We start from the raw sequence: 14,196 nt of genomic DNA on the forward strand, positions 1-14,196 counted from the left end.
AAATAGGTTGCTGGTGCTATAGAAAAATACAATCTTTGCAAAGAGCCAGATTTCTAGAAGAGCAAGAAGAACAAAGGAATATTCAGCAAAGTACATATTCTCTTATTCAACTTATTTAAACTGCACAAGAACCCCATGAGATAAATTCTACTATTATTCCCATCTTACAGATGAGGAAATTGAAGCTCTATGGATAGCAAACTGTCTTGGTTCAGGTCATGGGTCTCCTACATCTAAGGGCCATGATCCTACTTCAGGCAGCGTGGCTCAAACTGGCACAGCCTGAACTACTATGTTTCGAAGCCTTAGGACAGAGTGCTACAGGACTCAAGAAAGTTGGATAATATAGACCCTGATCCATGGAACCTTAGAGAATCATGGCACTATGATCAACCCCTATTGTCCATTTATTCAATATATATGTATTAACATCTCTGATGTGCCAGCTTCTTGCTAAGTTCTGGAGATGTAAACATCAATAAGGTACATTTTTTGGACCTCGTGAATGCTACAGCCTAGTTCGTACAGAACATCAATACAAGGAACAAACAGATTACAAATATTAGTCAATATACTGCAGGTTGTGAAGGGTGGGAGTTAAAAGGATGTCATTCTTTGAAGTGTGTCGAAGTCTGCGAAAGTCCTAGAAAGATTTTAAGGGTGAGATAGTTTTGAGTTACTTGGAAAATGAGTGACAAGCTGCAATAGATTCAAACCTGATACATGATGCATTGTGTGTGCAGTCCGAGCGAAGGGGAACAGAGGATCCTCATTGGTGGTGTGCAGAGATGGAAGGAGTGGTTAAAGCATGGGCTTAGGAGTCAGACAGACCTTCTCCAACTTCTGACACAATCGATGAAGGCATTTTGATGAGTGATGTAACCTCCCTCAGACTCAGATCTCTATCTCTTAAACAAGGGTAATGGTAGCCTGACTGGACTGCTGGTGGAATTAACTGATGTGATGCGTGTGAATGGCTCATGAGGCTTCCCAGCATATGGGCAGTGATTAATGCATGTACTTTGGTATAGTATAATATTTCCATTTTCCAATTAAGGTAGACTTCAGGCTTCCTCATCATTATTCAGTATTTATTTGGGTTCTATTTGCCTGAAAACATTAATGCACACACACAATCACCTGCAACATATTAAACGGACCACCGCACCCTCCATAGAAAGATCATATACCTTCACCATACTTGTTTCGGGGCACTATACTTCTCTGTAGGGTCTCCTGCCCATGGAGCCTGTGGAGTTTTTAGCTGTGCTTATTATGGCATCTGGGAGAAGAGAAACCCAGTAAGCATTTGGCTATCTCTACCTTTTCCATAGTTTTCTCTTATTTCTCTACCACCTTCAACTCTGTCAGTTTTGAATAGTTCCTTTTTATGTACAGGAACTTCCTTTAGTTCCTTCTACCTACTCTTTCTTTGTTTTTGTTTTTGTTTCAGTGTTCCAGGATTCATTGTTTATGCACCGACCTTCTTCACTCATGGAAGATGGTGCTCATCGCTTTCTTCTTTGTGTTTTGTTTCCTACGTTTTCCCAACCCTCTCCTCCATCCTTATTTGTTCTCTTTCCTGTTTCTTTGTCTTCTCTCTGTCTCTCCCTCCCTCTCTCTCCTTCACTCACCCTTCTCCCCACTCCTCTCCTAGCACTTGCTCTAGTCTTGTTATCTTTCTCCCTCCCTGTAGATAATTTACATTCCAGAAAGTACAACAAGCACTTTCTTGGCTTTAGTCACTTCATATTCCTAACAGTTTGGTCTACATTTAAAAGGTAATCGCAACTGGACTTTCAGTCTCATTTGTTGCAGAAAAGAATTAGGATAGCATCTTAGAGAAAAAGAAAGAAAAAAACTCCCAGAGCGCACACACTGCAATACCTCTAAAGTTTCCTTCTGTTATCAAATGAGCGCCTTAGAAGAGATGCCATCCGATTTCATTTCCAATGATAATGAAGTTTGAAAACATTTTCAATCCCATCTCTGAATTTGTAAGATTTAAATTCAAACTAGGACCTTTGCCAAATAGCATCTGTGAAATTATCAATTCCAAGGGAGTTCATTTAAATATGTAAAGTGAGATATAGTCTGGGGAGGGGGGAACAACAACAACACAGGACTCCTTAGTGGCCTGTGGGCACTGGACCTGAGCCCACACAGGCAGTTGGTACTGGTCACTGAGAGCTCCCCAGCTCCCTCCCATCTGACAACAGAAGTCCCTTTCCTCAGCCAGGTTCACTGAGGCTTTGGGAGCAGATCTCCCCAAATGTGCGACGTTTGAAGGCAATCACAATGTGTTTCTGTTTGTCGTATGATATTAAGTGCTTCATTCCATAACATACACACCCTCACACACGCATACACACACACACACAAGCTAACTTATGTAATCAAATCATATGAAAATCAGTTTCTATTTACTGAAAAGTCTTCAAAAGTTTTCCAAGGGCTGTGGTCGTGCTGACGTTAAAAGAGACGTAATGCAAACAGCCTTGCAAAGAAGCTCTTGAATTCTGGATTTTCTACAAGCCCGATCCCATCGCTACAGATTACTGCAAGGAACAACTGGCCAGTGATGGCACTGCTGATAAGAATAACTAGAAACTGGGGCACCTGTGTGCCTCAGTGGGTGAAGCACCCAACTCCTGGTTTCCTGATCTTAGGGTCATGGGATTGAGTCTCCCCATCAGTCTCTGTGGGGAGTTGCTTGAAGAGACTCTCCCTCTGCCTCTCCCCGCAGGCTTTCTGTCTCTCAAATAAATTAATTAATTCCAGAAAAACGAATAACTAGAAACTTATGAGAAAGCACTTCAAAAACAGAAAAGGTTCAACCACATCCCCTCAAGACAGTGAGGTGTCAAATAGGGAAGTGTCAGATAATGGTACTCTTTGTTGACCTGGCAGAATGCAGGGTGATATGAAATACTGCAATTTAAGATTGCTGACATGTTTTGGTAGAGTAAATAAATAATGAATAGGTTTTTTAAAACATCAATGACTTAGAATATGAAAAGCATATTCAGTAGGGTTTAGAAACAACTGAATCTCAGTCAGAATTTTATGCTTATGTGATTCCTACACTGTATCTTCTTTCTTTACTTTTTTTTTCTTAGTTCAAGTTTAGCAACAACAATGAAAGATCAAAAGTGATGCCCCAGTACTGTACAGCTCAGTCAGCCTGCCCCAGAGCACAGCTTAGGCCGTTCTCTCCAGAGGAAGAAAATCTGGCCTCCTCAGCTCCTACAGGAAGGGCCTGTCCTGTCCCATGCCATACCTGGACTGAGTCTAAAGTCTTGTGTTTTAACATGGATAATAGAGATTTTTCATGGCTGCCTATGGCAGCTTGACCCTAAAGTGGCCCAGGGTTCACTTCTGCTTGGAGAAATATTCTTTGCTCTTTGGGACAGCGGGCTTGATGGTATCACTGCCAGGCTTCCAGCCAGCTGGGGACACTTCCCTATGCTTTTCAGGAAACTCAACTAGTCTGACTCTCAACCACAGAGCGACCAACAGGGAGGTCTTCACAGTGATCTGTGGAAGGATGCCTTTATCATCAATGATAAAAATGCATAAGATGTCTTCATCAGCCTTTAAGACTCCATAGTCCTGAGCGATGGTACACTTGTAGTGTGATATAAGGGAATGTTCACGGGTCCCTGTCCTCCTTGTTCTTGGGTGTGTTGATCTATACCAGGTGATGGAAACAAGAACACACAGAAGTACCAATCACTTGACATTTGACTTTCTTAAGTCTTTCTGCCCTGTCGCTGGAAGCGATGATCTCTATGGGGGCACACAAAGATAAAGTCAAGAGGAAAAAAGAACACAGCGTAGTTTCCTTTGTAGTCAGAGGGGCTTATGTCTTTGAACCGGCCATCTAGCATAACAGCCTTGGCTTTGAAGTTGGGGACAGGGTGCTCAATTTTGACATTTCCTGAAGACATCTTTCTATTGGCAGATTTGAAACAGAACACACCAAAGACCAGTCAGGAAGAAGACCTCTACACCCATATTTTAAATGGAATTTTTTGGAACTATACCAAATTACAAAGATATATTGCTCTAACGGCGGGGGGGGGGGCGGGAGTCTGTATAAATACGTACATACATATGTACATACGTACATAATTCACTATCTTCAATGAAAGATGTAGAGGAGCAGATGAATTTCAAAAGTATGCACAAAGGGAAAACTACATTCTAACTTCACAGAGTCTCAAAATAGACTCTCTTCTCTGTGTGCTGTGTGTATGGCAAGTTTGGTGACACATTCGTTTGAATATATTAGCAAATTACACTGATCAATTGCATTCTATTATAGAATTTCATTATATAAAATTAGGAAAAAAGGAAATATCTTTGCTGGTACTTCTGAAATGTGTTTCTTAAGTATTTTGTGAACATTCTTTTAGGTTTGAGATTTAGAAATCATTTTGAAGTTTGATATAAAAAGTTATTTGAAGAGAAGCTCTTAAAATAAATGAGAAGAAGAAAAAAAAAAAAGCATGTCAGCATAGGTCTGTCTAACTTTATCACCATCCCTTCTCTTCCTTCTCATTGGATGGTTACAGTAGATATTTACAAGGTATACACTTGGGCCAAAGTCACTTTAGGAAAGACTGATATTTGTATAGAGAATATATTTTGGGTATTACCGAATACACATTTTTGGCCTTTTGTTTAGTTTCAGTGGATTTTTTTTTTTTTAATATAAGGAAATAAGAACATGCAAAATGTACTGGTACCTCTAAACTGACCCATTATGATTACTGTTGGTAATCATAATGACATAATCATCATTGCTTCAGTCAGAGAAATGAATTTTCTATGAATCACAGCATCTCTGTTACTGAATGTTTTTTCTAGAAGTCATTAAGTATCTGCCAACGCCTATGTAATATATCTGAGGCACTAATCACTTTAGTCACTACTCATTTATTTATTTATTCATTCAACACACTTTTGAAGGATTGCTACTATATGCCAGGTACTATAAAAAGTGTTGGGGCAAGGCTTTTATTCCAGATGGAGGGAATAATGTGTATGGCCCTGTGATCAGAAGTAAGCACAGTATGACAAAGAATCTGAATGAAGGTCAGTGTAAATCAAATGCTAATGGAAATGAGGATATATGCAAGGACCAAGGTTTACAGATGGTAATAGTGGTAATTTTAGATTTAATTTAAGTGAAGCCATTGGAGTTTTAAAAACAGGAGCAGGGTGCCTGGGTCGTTCAGTCAGTTAAGCATCTGCCTTTGGCTTAGGTCATGACCCCAGGGTCCTGGAATCAAGTCCTGCATCAAGCTCCCTGCTCAGCAGGGAGTCTGCTTCTCCCTTGTCCTCTGCCACTCCCCCTGCTTGTGTGCACTCAATCTCTCTCTCTTTCTCTGTTGAATAAATAAGTGAAATCTTTAGAAGGAAAAGAAAAAAAAAAAAAGCAGGGGCGAGAGTAGAAGGGAAGGTGTGACAACATGATCCCATTTGTTCTAAGGCAGATCACTAGATCTAGTGGGAAGAATGAATTCCCATAACATCTCATAGAGAAAAATAACACATAGACAAGATACACACCGGTGGCATAGTCCAAGCAGGAGATAGTGGTGGTTTAAACCATGAAGGGGTCGGATTAGCTAGGGAAGGAAACTATATATAGAGACTGATGGAGATATTTGGAGAAAAAAAAAGAAAAAATATATGTATAATGTGTGTGTGTATATATATATATATATACACACACACACACACACACATATATATATGTATACACACACACATGCACACATGTATGATTTATTAAAAACCAGGAGGGAAGAAAGGAAAAAATATATATACTATGTATATGTGTATATATATATTCATACTATATATATAATATGTATAGATGTATACATACCTATATGCACACATCATGTTTGATTTATTAAAAATCAGGAGGGAGGAGAGTAAAGGGAAACAAAGCTGAAGTAAGTAGTCCCAAGAGCAGGACCATTCACTGAGACAGAACCCCTAAAAAGTCCACAGTTAGAAGGGAGATCTTGAGTTTAGTTGTGAGCAAATTGAGTTTGAAAGAGAAATTAGTTGATTCAGAATGATGTTAAATTTTTGCAACAAAAATAGTAATCTTCAATGCTTTGCCATGATTTTCTAAAAAATCACCAGTGTGGTAGGAAATAATCGATTTTTGCAATTATTTTGATTTTGTGTTTTGTTGAAAAAAAAAGTTTAACTTTGATGGCTTTCTGGGTCCTTTACCCAATGTCGTATGCAATTTAATGAATTGTTTTTCTCTATAGGAATGTCCAGTATACAACTGATAAGGGAAAAATTGCTATATTAAAATATATAATTGGTAAGATAACAATTATATATTGGATATTCCTACAAGGAATAATCAACATAATTTTTCTCTCAAGAAAGAAAAAGACACTGGTATTTAATTTGTCAAAATAATCACTCAAAATCAAAATGATAGAGAAATAATGGAACATCAGTCTACCATCCTAGAATGCAGAATTTTTCTCTAAAAATTTAGAGTTGTTAGGCCTTTTACTTCCCTTTTAGTATCATAAAATGAGCAAATTTAGATTCTGCTTACAGAAATACATTTTAACTCAACCCATTGACCAAATAAGATTTTAAGAATCTAAGACCAAAGAATATGTGTATTCATCCTCATAGACTCATTCTTTGAAGTCATGTTTGTCTGAATTTCTATACATTGTGTTACAAACTATGGAAATTTAAAATAATTTTAAGTTTTGTGGAGACACATTGTATATTATTTATAATTTATCATCAATTCATTAATAAATTATTGATTTATAATAAATTTATTGATAATCTTAATGCTTTATTAATAAATTAATTTTATTAATAAATGTGCATATATGGAAATTTTAAAATTAAATATAAGGAAAATGATCACGTATAATTTTCCATATTTGTGTAATTCAGTAGGGAAATATCAAATATGAGTATTAATTTTGAAAGATTAAAATACTCCATAGCAGTGTTTGTTCTCCTCAAGGGACACAAGGGATAAAGGACAGCAGGCCCTCTGTTATAGGGACACAAGTATGCAAAACGGAAGCTGGGCACCGTCCTAATCCCATTAGTCATCTCATTTTCCCCTTTTTCTCTATTGTTCCTGTTCCTGTAAATTTTTACTTGAGAACATTAGGATTTTAATTATTATTAAATGCCCTTACTGAAGACAACCATATACACTCCAGGTATATTAACACTGTGCAGAGATTCCTGGGACAGACTTCTTTCCCCACAGTCCAAATTTCGGTTTTGAAAGAAAAATCTAATTTACAAATCTGTCAAGTATGTAGACCATAGCCTCTTCTTCTGAACATACTCATTAGATTGTAATCAAATATAAGGGCGAAATGCATAGTTTCTCCTTGAATTTGGTGCCCCAGCCTAGTCTCATGAATGTATGTCTAAAACTTATGGTTGTAAGAAGCTGAAAAAATATATATATATATATATATATATATATATATTCAGAGACCCTGAATCCCCAGAGTCTAAGTAGCTCTATTGCATTGTGAAAGTTATAAAATGTGACACAGAGGGAAGAATGAAGTAGTCCCCCACCTCCAGGAAGAACTAGAATGACATCAAGATAGTAAACACCTCTGTGAATAAAATATCACTTTAAAAAATAAATTTGATGGGACGCCTGGGTGGCTCAGTTGGTTAAGCGGCTGCCTTCGGCTCAGGTCATGATCCCAGCGTCCTGGGATCGAGTCCCACATCGGGCTCCTTGCTCGGCAGGGAGCCTGCTTCTCCCTCTGCCTCTGCCTACCACTCTGTCTGCCTGTGCTCACTCTCTCTCTCTCTCTCTAACAAATAAATAAATTAAAAAAAAAAAAAGAAAACATTTCTTTTAAAAAAAAAATAAAATAAAAAATAAATTTGATTAAGTTAACATATAGTATTATTAGTTTCAGAGGTAGAATTTACATCAGTTACACATAACACCCAGTGCTCATTCCATCACATGTCCTCCTTAATGTCCATCACCCAGTTATCCCATTCCCTACCCACCTCCCCTTCAGCAACCCTATTTCGTTTCCTAAAGTTAAGAGTCTCTTATAGTTTGCCTGCCTCTCTGTTTTTATCTTATTTTTCCTTCCCTTCCCCTATGTTCATCTGTTTTGTTCCTTAAGTTCCACATCTGAGTGAAATAATATGTATTTGTCTTTCTCTGACTGACTTATTTCACTTAGCATAATAACCTCTAGTTCTATCCAAGTCATTGCAAATGGCCAGATTTCCTTCATTTTGATGGCTGAGTAATTTCTATTATCTATGTATACCACATCTTTTTTATCCATTCATTTGTTGATGGACATCTGGGCTCTTTCCATAGGTTAGCAGTTTAGCACTGCTGTTAGAAACATTGGGATGATTGTATTCCTTCAAATTACTATATTTGTATCCTTTTGGGTAAATACCCAAAGTAGTAGTGCAATTGCCAGGTCATAGGGTAGATCTATTTTTAACTTTTTGAGGAATCTCCATAGTGTTTTCCACGATGGTTGCACCAGTTTGCATTCCCACCAGTAATGTAAGAGGGTTCCCCTTTCTCCACATACTCACCAATATCTGTTCTTTCCTGAGCTGTTAATTTTAGCCATTCTGACAGATGAGAGGTGGTATCTCATTATGATTTTGATTTGTACTTTCCTGGTAATGACTGATGTTGAGCATTTTTTCATGTGTCTCTTGGCCATCTGGATGTCTTCTATGGCGAAATGTCTGTTCATGTCTTCTGCCCATTTCTTGTCTGGATTTTTTGTTTGTTTTTTGGGTGTTGAGTTTGATATGTTCTTTATAGACTTTGGATATTAACCCTTTATCTGATATGTCACTTGCAAATATCTTCTCCCATAAAATATCAGTTTGATGCTTGAAGAGTTGCAAAATTGAAAACAGTGAGAGAGAGTCTCAGCATGGACAACAGTGAAGCACGGTGCTTCCTGGCAATCATAGGACTGAGGTGATTCCCTCAGTGACTTTGATAGCAGAGGATCAATAACTAAGACCACTTATATAAGACTATTTTGCCAAGAGGATATCCAGCATTGACAAGGCTAAGATTTGAGAAGACATAAGATGAATGATCTTGAAAAAAGTCACTTCCCCTGTCTGGGAAACAGTTTCCTCATCTGTTATATGAACAGATTAATTGAAAATAACTCTTTCGTAGGAGATTTTTATAATAAACTAGTTAGTCAAAGTGACCTGGATATTGTCGATGTAGTAGGTCCTTATCTGCTTCATATGTTCAAAAAAATAAATATAACCTCTTGTATCCATGGTGCTGAATAAAATGGGCTGACTATATCCTGAAACTTGATTGGTTCAATACCATAGTTATTGAGTTCATGACACACACCAGATAATTTATTATCCTACTTGGGATAAAAAGAGTAAAACCTCCCCAAACATTCCACATCCTAATTTCCAGAATCTATGAGTATATTATGTTACATGGCAAAGGAAAATTTAAATTTCAGGAAAAATTAAGTTAGCTAATCTGCTGACTTTAAAATAAAAGGATTATGCAGGATGTATGCAATGTAATCACTAGGGTTCTTTAAAGTGGAAAACTGAAACAGTTGAATTCTGCATGGGAGGGAAATGAAGGGATGAGAGGGATATGCTATGAGAAGAAATTATCTGGCTGTTACTACCTTTCAGGATGGAGGAAGGATCATGAGCTAGAAGTGGACAGTATCTAGAAGCTAGGAAAGACAAAGAACTAAATTTTTCTATAGACCCTAGGAAGAGAACACAACCCTGTCCACACCTTGATTTTAAGTCAATGAGACTATGTCTTATAAAACTGTTGTTCTGAGCCACAGAGTCTTGGTGACTGGTTACAATAGCCATAGAACTAACTAACATATCTCTTAAAGATTTTACAGCATAGTTAGGGCACAGACCAGAAAACTCATAAATCTGTCACAGTGGCATTTACAGTGTATTATAGGAAAACAAGATGGCTAGCTAAATCATTCTGGAGTTAGCTGTGTTCAGTTGTTTTTGTAAAGAACAGTTCTAAGTTGAGAACTGAATAAGAGTAGGATAAGCAGAGGCAGAGATACTTGATAGAGAACGAAACAGAGCTCAGACAGTGGAAGTAGCATTTGCTATGATGGGAAGGTCTGAAGGACTTTCATACACTTGGAAGGATAGCAGCTTACAGAACTCCTGTTACTTATATTTTACCATCATATGTCTCACTGTAGCCACAGTTGTCCTTTAAATGATTTTGGATGAAACAACCAAACACTTGGCCCTATTTCTTACTATAATAGGTCTATAATAATTGCTGACTTGTGTTTCTTATTCATAAGTTATAAAATTAAAGGCTTTTAAAATATTATATTGTGTGGATTTGGGCCTCTTTATAGCTCTCTATCATTCCTGGTATTAATTCTAAAAGAAAGAAAAGCAATACTAGTTTGTTAACCTTGCATTCTTACTTAGATTCTTTGTCAGTTTTGCTCATCTTTCTTCTTTCTGTTCTATACACTTAAGAGACTCAACCTAAGGGCCTTAAAGCATCCTACATTTTTAAGACATGCGACTTCTTGAAAGTATATTTGTTTAGGATAGCTTCGTCATTTGTCAACTTCATTCATGACGTGTATGAATTTCAGATCAGAGGGAAAATGTGATATATATCCCGATTAAAAGCAATTTAGTTGTATAGTGCACAGAGACCTGAGATGGCTGTCCTTAGCAAGGTCTGCCTACAAGTATGGCCCTTGTGTGGCATCTGGAAGAGAGATTACCTCCTGGAGTGGAGCGGAGGGAGTGAGGCCCTAGAGAGGTGCAGGTGCATGGTATCAGTACTATTGTAGTTCCTGGATTGGGCAAGTTGGCAATGGTCATTACGTTCTATAAATACATACTTTTTAAGAAGAGCCCTGTTTACTTGGTAATGATGATAGGGTATAATAAACTGGTTATTAAATCAGAGTATTAAATAGGATATTAATAAACTGATTTATGATTAGTCTAATAAGGTACATTTCAGATCTAACTAAAATGTTAACAATGGAGGAAAAGGCTTTGGAAACAGATTCATATTTTATTCTGAGAATTCCTGGATTAATGACTTTATTTTGATTAACTGGACTTTGTCACTCTAAACTCCACCTTCAATAACAACTGTTGATAAGGATTCTCTCAGAATGTTTTTTTGAGGGAGGTCAGCCATTAGACCTAATACCAAATATTTCTGGTTCTCCGTACAGACACATTACAGGACTGCACTTCCGTGGGTGTTCTGTTTTTGTTTTCTTAAAATGATGTCTAATCATGATATTTGTGATTAAAAGTGCAATTATGAAACTCAGTTCTGAAAGAAAAATTTAAGTGCCAGTGTATAATTTGCCACATTTCCTTCTGTCTGCTGAGTTGTCATTCTTCGCTTCTGCCAGTCTGCTCTTCTGAGCAGCTTTGATAGCAGAACCATTTGGATATGGAGAATGAACAAGAATATATACTTTCTGTTGTTTTAAGCCTGTTTTATTTCTTTTTGTTTGTCACTACAGCATATATTTGCTTATCCTAACTGATGAATTTTTTTTTTAAATTAAACATATAATGTATTATTTGTTCCGGGGGTACAGATCTGTGAATCATCAGTCTTACACAATTCACAGCTCTCAGCATAGCACCCTCCCCAATGTCCATCCCCCAGCCACCCCATCCCTTCCCCACTGCCCTCCAGCAACCTTCAGTTTGTTTCCTGAGATTAAGAGTCTCTTATGTCTTTTTTTTTTAAAAGATTTTATTTATTTATTTGACAGAGAGAGGTCACGAGTAGGCAAAGAGGCAGGCAGAGAAGGGGGGAAGCAGGCTCCCCGCTGAGCAGAGAGCCTGATGCGGGGCTCATTCCCAGGACCCTGAGATCATGACCTGAGCCAAAGGCAGAGGCTTAACCCACTGAACCACCTAGGCGCCCCACGAGTCTCTTATGGTTTGTCTCCCTCTCTGGTTTCATCTTGTTTCATTTTTCCCTCCCCTCCCCTATAATCCTGTCTTGTTTCTTAAATTCCTCATATCAGTGAGATCATATGATAATTGTCTTTCTCTGATTGACTTATTTTGCTTAGCATAATACCCTCTAGTTCCATCCATGTCGTTGTAATGGCAAGATTTCTTTTTTTTTTGATGGCTGCATAATATTCATTGTATATATATACCACTTCTTCTTTATCCATTCATCTGTTGATGGCCATCTAGGCACTTTCCATATTTTGGGGCTATTGTGGACATTGCTGCCATAAACATAAAATTTTTATTAAAGGAAATAAAATAATACAGCACACCCAGCATAATGCTTAATGTATTAAAAGTGATTAACAAATAATGGTAATTATATTATTCTGTTTTCCACTTATATAACAGCTCTAGCAGAATGCCACATAGAATGGGTAAAGTTTGGTAAGCAAAATGTTAGAGAATTTCTCCAGACATGGAGAAGCATATACACCTGAATGATGGATCGGGAGCCATTGAATACAAATTCTGTAACCATTTTTTGCCTGGAACTGTCTTTTTATTACTTGAATTGTTAAAGCAAATTTCAACTAAATAACTGTGTTTTACATGAATTTCTTAAATTTATCATTTTCTACCTCATAGTCAGAAAAGCAAGGCCCAGAATGATTGATTCATTCATAAAATGAGATTATTTTTATAAATTTTTTAAAAATATTTTATTTATTTATTTGACAGACAGAGATCACAAGCAGGCAGAGAGGCAGGCAGAGAGAAAGGAGGAAGCAGGCTCCCTGCTGAGCAGAAAGCCCGATGTGGGGCTCGATCCCAGGACCCTGAGATCATGACCCGAGCCGAAGGCAGAGGCTTTAACCCACTGAGCCACCCAGGCGCCCATATTTTTATAAATTTTAAAAAGAAACTGAACAGTGTATTGTTTAGGCCTACTTACATATATGACTTTTTAGCAAGGGAAAATCTAAACATAAGATTCTGGTGAATGATAATCTGGCCATAGGAGTTCAGTGGTGAGTTCATGACTGGAAATCTTTATCTTCCTAAAGAGGCTACTTACACTTAGGAATCTCCTTTGAAAACAAGCAAACAAACAAACAAACAAAAAAACCCAAACCAAAAAGCCCTCCATAAATAAATAATAAAAGAAAGAAAGAAAGAAGGAAAGAAAGAAAGAAATTAATTTAAAAAGCCCTCCATTTTGGGCTTGTTATCCAAAGTAGTAATGCTAGTTATTATATGGTATCTTAAAAGTGTCGAGTATAAGAAACTATAGTTTTATAAATGTAAAGAAGCCTACTGTGTGTCTTTTAAATTTCACTGAGGATCAAGTGTTTGTTTTAGCATATCCGTAGCTGAAGCAGTTGGAAGACAACATGTACGTATAGGCATCTTTCAAATTCACTGTCTTAATTACCAAAATTAAAAGAAAACACATAAATTTTCTTCTTAGGCTCTTCCTGTAGTTTATTTTCCTTCCCATTATTCTCATCCTTTTTAAAGAAAATTTACAGAGCCCTGAATCATAGACCAAGAACACAGCTGCCACTTAGATGAACAAATAAATAACTGCATTTTTCACATAAAAATGTGTAATTTTGGACAAAATGCAGTGAATCTAGGGACTTATACTATCCTCAAGAACTAAGTAAGTAAAATATTCTTCATTTTCCATCACTGTAACAAATCAAAACTGCTGTTGACTTTAACAAAAGAACAATTTTGAAATTTTAATCATTTTTACATGTTTTTATTTGCTATACTGACAGGTCATATAATGAACATCCCTAAGGAGGAATGCCTGGGTGGCTCAGTTGGTTAAGTGTCCGACTCTTGATTTCAGCTTGGGTTGTGGTCTTGGGATTGTGAGATCAGACCCTGCATCAGGCTTCAGGCTGGGCATAAAGTCTATTTGAGATTCTCTCTCTCCCTGTCTCTTTACCCTCCACCCCCCCCCCCCAAAAAAAGAACACTCTTAAGGATATAAAACAGTGTCAAGATCTCATAATTTCACTTATAAATAGTTCCATCCCTTTGAAATGTAATATTGCTGTTGTTCTTAATAAGAATAATGCACGTATATGATACAAGTATATAGGCATGAGTCCTCTGAGTTCAGTTTCTGTGGACAGAAAGAAACTG

At 37.2% G+C, this 14,196-nt stretch overlaps 1 protein-coding gene and 1 pseudogene across 6 annotated transcripts in view; one reads left to right on the forward strand and one right to left on the reverse strand.

Moving 5' to 3' along the window:
• PCDH15 (protocadherin related 15) overlaps positions 1–14,196 on the forward strand; it is a gene marked incomplete at both ends in the record, with an annotated part of 820,110 nt that overhangs the window by 9,975 nt on the left and 795,939 nt on the right. The window lies entirely within an intron of this gene.
• Positions 3,373–3,950, reverse strand: LOC308354903 (peroxiredoxin-1-like; annotated as a pseudogene). Its single transcript has one exon. The product of its transcript is annotated as a peroxiredoxin-1-like (transcript).

This window comes from Martes martes, assembly GCF_963455335.1.
Source record: "Martes martes genome assembly, chromosome: 14".
Lineage (NCBI taxonomy): Eukaryota > Metazoa > Chordata > Mammalia > Carnivora > Mustelidae > Martes > Martes martes.